This window comes from Varanus komodoensis, unplaced genomic scaffold (genome assembly GCF_004798865.1).
Source record: "Varanus komodoensis strain SLA01 unplaced genomic scaffold, ASM479886v1 scaffold73, whole genome shotgun sequence".
In the NCBI taxonomy this organism is placed as follows: domain Eukaryota; kingdom Metazoa; phylum Chordata; class Lepidosauria; order Squamata; family Varanidae; genus Varanus; species Varanus komodoensis.
Window position 1 is genome coordinate 2,211,876 of NW_025336386.1, and position 6,999 is coordinate 2,218,874.

Consider the following 6,999-nt stretch of genomic DNA (forward strand, 5'->3'; position numbering starts at 1 on the left):
CTGCCACAGCCCGTGCGTTCTGCGGAAGGCCTCAAGACTGATGGCTGCACACACAACTGCATTTGGCTTTTATTATTATTAGCCAAACCTGTTTGTCTACCTGGGTGTACCTACAACTAGGGATGTGTGGAATTTGTTAAATTTGTTCCGGCTCTGCTTCATGGACTGTCAAGCACCTTTCACACTATCCATTCACTGATGGGATCAAATGAGTTGTAGGAGAATTTCATTCTACTTGCGCTAATTTGTATGGGCAGGGAAGTATCTTAGCACATCTGTCAATGCTATTCCTGTGGGCCTTCACTTTCCTGGCTCTCTCTCTTTCCCCACTTAGTCCTGTTGGTAGATCCTCAGGAGGTCCTCCCAAGAGCAAGGGAAAGGTGGGAACACAAAGGCAGGCGTGGTGAGTGTGGTGGAGCCACAAAGGGATTTTTCCCCCTGGAGCAAGGCCGGATTGGAACAGACTGGGGCTCTCTCCAGTGCAGGAAGCGATATCTGGGTAACTTTGCTTACTTGGAGCAAGTTGGAGGACCAAGCCAACCCTCCACAGTCGGGGAAAACGGGTTTAGGGATAGATGGTTTGTTTTAAACCTGTTCTTCTTTCAGATATTTTTTTAGGGAGGTATGAGAATTGCATTCAACTAGTGTGCAAGTGAATTGCACAAGTGCAACCTCTACAAGGTTAAAAAAACTGTCTGTAGTAGAAGCTGCAGGTCACATTCATAGGAACATGAAATCCTTAGAATACATAGTGGGTTTCCCCCCTAACAAGGTCACCACACAATGCCAGGAACGATAGTAACTCCTCAGCCATGTGCAGACAGTAGTGTGAATGGGATGGCTTCTGTGAAACAGAAAAACATGTGGCGTGTTAAACCCTGTAGAAGCAAACTCGTTGTGCTGCTGATGGGGCTTCACTGCAGGGCTGGGTGGCGGTGATGCATGGCATACCTTCCCTTTGTTTCATCACGTTCATAAATCTTTCTGGCGAAGGAAGAGAACGAGATCACGCCCCACTGCCTTGCTGGTGCTGCTTTGAGCCCACCAGGCCTTTACTAGAAACTCAGAGCATGACAGGCTCCTAAAACAAGTCGGGAATGCCGTGCCGTTTGGGAAAGGACTGAACGCTGCAGCCGGGATGAGGAGGAGGAACCCGTTCTGCGAACAGGTCCATAGCCCACTCATCTCATCCACTCAAATTCACAAAAGTTAACCCCAAATACAACGTCATACAGGCATATCAATGGATCAGTTTTAAGCTCTCTGGGCAGTTCACAAAAATACAAAGTATGAATACAGCATTGAATGCACCATAACATGTAAACGTTTAGAACTACAGTATAAAATAATGGTGAAAGTTAGCTAGTCTCGGCAGTTTTGTTGCCCTGCTTTGAAGCAGCTGAAGTTTCTGGGCTGCTTGCAAAGGCAGTCCCACATAAGATGCATTGGAGCAATCCAGCCAGGTGGTTGCATGAATACCTGTAGCCAGGCTATCCCTGTCCAGGTAAGGACATAGTTGGTGTATTAGCCTAAGCTGATAAAAGGTGCTCCCAGCCACCAAATCCATCTGTTCCTCTGGCGACAATACCAGATCCAGGAGTACTACTGACTGTGAGGTGCGGATGTCCAGTGCCTCCAGAACAGGTTGGACCTCGGTCATCCAGGCAGGCAAACCACCCACCAAGAGTACCTTTCCCTCGTCTGGACTCTTTAATGTCCTTCATCCCATCCACATCCAGGTCCAGGCACCGATTCAGAGCAGCCACGGCCTCATTTATGCTTGTTAATGAGGAGACACAGAGCTGGGTGCCACCAGCATGTTGCTGACCTCTCATTCCACCTTCCCAGCATTCTCCACCAGTGGCTTCATGTGGTTGTGGAACAGCATGAGGGAAAGCAGTGTGCCCTGTGGAAGCCCACAGGACAGCTGCCGAGGCGCAGAAGAACAGTCCTCCAGCACCTTGTTTTGGGCTGAGCTGGCATTCGGGACGAGCATTGCCGGAAGACCTGAGGGCAAGGTGGTGAGGTCCCTGGCCAGAGGCAGACCAAGAGGAGCAGGCAGGCACAAGATGTTCACCCCACTGCTCCTCAAAAAGTCTTTAGAAGCGTGGGATAGAGCCAAGTGGTGAAAAGATGCCAAGGTTGATACCAGGCGGCCTTCCATGGGGACAGTGTAGCATTCTTGGAATGCTGCTGTTGCGAAGGTTCTCCCCTGTCCTGCCACCATCCTCTCAACCTTTCCTGGAGGAGGCACCCAAAAGACGGTCTCAGACAGTGATTCTCGTGTGCTTGCTCACAACCACCAATGTTGCTTCCAACATTTTGCCAAAAGTGGTATATGAAATGAATCCAGGAAGAAAACACTGCAGGGCTTCCTTATGAAAGTCCAAAGAGTTTGGTTAAGACCAAGGAATTGATCAGGAGAAAGGAGAATACAGGAAGTCAGTTTGCATAAAGCAGCACTGCAAGAAAAGTCAGAGCAACCAACAAAGAGTTGTGGGAGGAGTGTTGTAATATTGCTTCATGGAGCATCTGTGCATTGTGCCAAACATTGTTTTTCACAAACCAGCCACCCAACTCATGAAAGAATATGTAGTCTATGTGCACTGAAGAGGTAATGTGCAACGTAGGAAGATTAAAAGAAACCCTGAGTCTAAAATATACAGTGAGAAGGGGGTGTCTTTCCCTCTCTCGCATATGGCAACATTCTCATGTTGTAAAACTTGCTGGGAAAACAAAAAGTTCTCAAAGAGGCTTGCTACTCTTTAGTAGTGCAAAAAAGCAGGGAAACTGAAGGAGAGATTCAAAGGCCATCATCAGAGAAAACAGATGTCTTGTCTTATGTCAAGGATGAATCCGTGAGTCTGGAATGAAAGAGAAGGGAAGCAGGAAGACAACTGAATGTACAATAAAAAGGAACTTAGGAGAAATTTGACACCCCCAGTAAATAAATACAGCCATCCCATCTCAAACAGGATGCATGTCTGGGAGGCACTGGGAAGCAGAGATGGGAATGATACTTTGCAATTGGCATGTTCAAAGCAAAAAGAAAAGAATCCTGCCAGAATAGCTTTAAAATAGCATGTTGGAAAGGAATGTTTCAAATAATTGAACATCCGCTAACCAAATGGCAATTCGGTTTTACTTCCTTGAAAAGCACCACTGTGCAGAGCAAAACAAAGAGAAGAAAGGAGAGGGTGAAGGACAGACCCTCCCAGCCTCACAAGGAGAGCAATTTGCCCGCAGGTTCTCCAGCTCTGCCCCATTGAAGTTAATGATTCCCGCACACATTCTTATGCACCTCAGCAGGATTTGTGCAGAAGCATGTCCAGGGCTCAGCTACCTGGCATTATATACGACTAGCCATCTCAATTCCCCAGAGTTGTGCAGTTTGGAACAGCACCCCACCCTGCATCCCCAAAGACGCGCCCTTCGCATGCACGGGGATGCAGAGGTGCGCAAGCACTTTAGGAAAACGACCTGTGGGCAAAGTGGACTCGCCCAGCGGGGAGGCGCACACGCCGGAGCCACGCAGTCCCGCCAAGGACCCAGCTTGCGTCGCATGCTGCTTCCGTTGGCAGTGGGGGCAGGGCCTCCATGGACCCTCGTTTTGCACAGCATCTGTGGCACATTGGCTTGCTGTGCCTAGCTGTGCTCAAGGGCGCAATGTAGGGGCCCCTTGGGGGGTCAGAGCACCCCCACTTATTTGGGAGGGGCCTCTTGGGGGGGTTGCTGGGTCCCCGAAGTCACTGTCCCTCCCCCACCGCCTCTCGAGAGACTTAATTTTGCGGCTCCATGGCTGGCAGCCACCACTGAATTTAAACAGAGTTCTTTTGCAGCAGCCCCTGGGAACTCCCTCTCTGGAGAGGCCTGCCGGGCCTGCACAGGTGTTGAGGTGTGGCCTTGAATACCGTGAAAGGACCCCCCCACACACGCACGCACTTCTAAATTTGCCATTGCATCGTTGTGTTGTGTTGTGTTGTGGCTTGTTCACAGGGGTAAGCATCCCCAGTTAACCCTGAAACAAGCTGTGGATTATAACTGCTGCCCTCAAACAACACACAATGCTAGGCTTGTGCAACCCAGCAAGAGACAAGTGTGCCATCACGTGCACATTAAAGAATATGTTCTGCTCAACTGATCCATGAGGAAAATTAAACCATGATTGCTTAGCATTATGTGTGAACAGGCCCATCGTGTAAAGAACCCTAAATCTTGGGCGGTAGAAGAGATGGAATGAGACAGATTGGCTGAAATCCTGAACAAGGAACAAGAACCAGTTGCTCCATGTGGCAACTTTTTGTTCTAAATCACCTCGTTTCTTTTAATTTACCAGTGTCCAGGTTATCAAGGTACCCTTAAGGCACGGCACATGCTGGCCGGTGCAGTCGCATGGGATCAAGCCAGGAAGGGGGCTGTAATCAATACGTACATTTTTGGTCCGCAACTTGAGGCTTCGTTGGCAGGATGTACTGATGGTGAGTTTACAGCCTATTAGCAAAAATGAAGAGCTCTGTGAATAACTTCAGTAGATTAAGTTTGGCAATGAATATGGGAGAAAATTGTGAGGATAACAATGGTGAATTTAACACATTAACACAAAACATAACATCAGTGGTATTTAACTGCTGTTCAATTCATATATGGTTTACTTAATCCTAAATATGGGAAATGTATTCCAATTTCTTCCATTCATTTTGGAAATGTGAATGAATCGTGGTCTACTTGCAAGCAATATTGTCCTATACTGAGCAAATTATGGGGCATAAACTTGCAGATAATCCTTTGAGAATTTTGTTAAATTATTAAAAAGAAGTGTGGGTAACAGTGATACAAAAATGGCGATCCATTTGTTTAAAAACTGTTAAGATCCATACAGTTTCTTACCGGAAGAGAAATGCTTCCCATCCTGTACTGGATTTTTTAAGGGGTCTAGGATATGGTAGTTATTCTTATTAATTTCATTTTATCCTGCCCAATAACTAGTTATGATGAAAGTAACGTATTCTATAAATGCTTGAGAAATTCAGATGTATGAGAATTATTTTGTAAAGAGATTGATGGTATTTGCAATATTTTGGAGTGGTACTTTTCAAGCTGATGTGCATCCTTATTCTGTATTCACCAGATGTGAAATAGTCCCCCCCCCCCGTGTGTGCGTGTATGTGTGTGGTTATGGCTACATTTATGTGTTTGAATATTAATGGTGGCCTAACCAGGCTGTGTGTATTTACATACATACCTGGATAAGTATCTTGGATGCTTTCTTTCAAAATACTGAGATGCCAGGCATGCTCAGGAAGTCTCTTATGACATAGCTTGCATGGTCCCACAGTCTTGTTTTCTGCACTTCGGGTACACGATGCTGCCTTTTGCAATACAACTCTGGAATAGCAAGACGCACGCATCTCCCTCCACCTTCCATAGCAGCAGCTCATCAGTATTTGATTCCTGGTGCATATTGCTGGCCATTGATTTCCACCTGGCCCTCCTCCTTGTTCGGCACCAGGAGGCTTGCCTTTGTACCAAATGCCACCATGTCAATCTCAGGGCGACAGGGAGGAATGGGGTGCAGTTGGAGGCAAAATTAAAGCACAGTCCAGCAGATGAGGTGATTGATTCCCCCCTCCTGCTGCTGATGGTCTTTTGTGCACGGGTGTGCGCACACACACGGGCACACACACACACTTCACCAGGCCATGAATTGCTAAGTTTGCTACCGACACAGACAGGGCCCATAATGCAGAAGAGGGCTGAAAACAAACAGAAGCAATTAATTTTCACAAGCATTGAGGTAAGTCGTTAAAACAAGGCGGGGTGCAGGGGGGAGGCAAAGGCCTGTGCAGTGCAGCATTTGCTGGGGTTGCTCCAGCTGTGGGGCACTTGTGCAGCCACAGGGACCCACAGCATCCACAAGGGCTTCCTGGTGCCGGAAGCCACTCGGTGTTGGGTGGTGGAAGAACCATCCACAGAGGTGCTTCCGGTTAGAGGGGCTGCTGCCGACCCCCCCCTCACCTGCCCCCCTGGATGTTTGCAGGAAGGACAATGATGAGCTGAGCAGCCAGAAGACTGCTTCTGCAGAGCACGCATGCAAATATAAATGAGGGTTGCTCCCCCCGCCCTAAAAAAAAGATGGTCTGAGAGAGAATGCAGCTGAATGGCCCCGCTGCCTTCTCTACAGACTTGGGTCAGTCTGGGCTTCAGTCCTGGATTCTCCTGGGGTCTGGAAGACCCGGGCCCGGCTGCCTCAGTGGCAGAGGGTCCCAGTACACTTTAATGAAGTCTCACTTTTTAAAAACTGGTCTCAGACTCATCAGTACTTGTTTGCATTACGGCTGACACTTAGCTAAAGTAAATTGGTCTCATTCATTGCTTCTCTGGGGGAACGAGAATTCTAGAACATGCCACACTGGTTACAGAACTTTTACTGCCTCAAAGCAGAACAACTTCGATGTCAGAGGAACCCAAACTGGAAACAAACCCAGAGGTTAGAGGTCTGATCTCCCAATAAGGAGGTGGAATCCTCTTGACGCCCACTCCCTGGTCCTGCCCTGGACCCTTTTCTGTTCTGGCTTTGTGTGGGTACAGCCATGCCTCAGGGATTTAAGTCTGGCCATCGTAACAGTATAAAATCCATCCCCATAAACGGCATGTTCTGTACATCCTCCAGATTATCAAAGATGGCACATCGGCTGTAAAGGTCACACCAATCTGCTCCACAAGAAGAGGAGGCTGTGCTTGTGTGCAGAGCAGAGCAGATGCATTGATCTTATGTGTCTGGTAGCAATTAAGGAAATGTGTTGGTTTTAATCTGGGAAAATCCGCTAGTCAATTTCCAAGCTAGTTTGGAGTAGCATATTTGACCTAGAGCAATATCTGGGCTTTGTACTTCAAGGCCGCAAATGGGGCAGGCAGCGTCCTTGGGGGACGCAATTCCTCCATGACAGTAAATCATCCAATCATATTTAATCTAGAAAGTCGTATCTGGTTTGACGGTGT

At 47.7% G+C, this 6,999-nt stretch overlaps 1 long non-coding RNA gene across 1 annotated transcript; it reads right to left on the reverse strand.

The window, feature by feature from the left end:
* Positions 1-2,501: 2,501 nt before the first annotated feature.
* LOC123034886 lies at positions 2,502-5,750 on the reverse strand. Its single transcript, XR_006416856.1, has 3 exons — positions 5,243-5,750; positions 4,433-4,491; positions 2,502-2,864 (listed from the first exon to the last, which is right to left on the reverse strand). It is a non-coding gene; the product is annotated as an uncharacterized LOC123034886 (long non-coding RNA).
* Between the last annotated feature and the right edge of the window lie 1,249 nt (positions 5,751-6,999).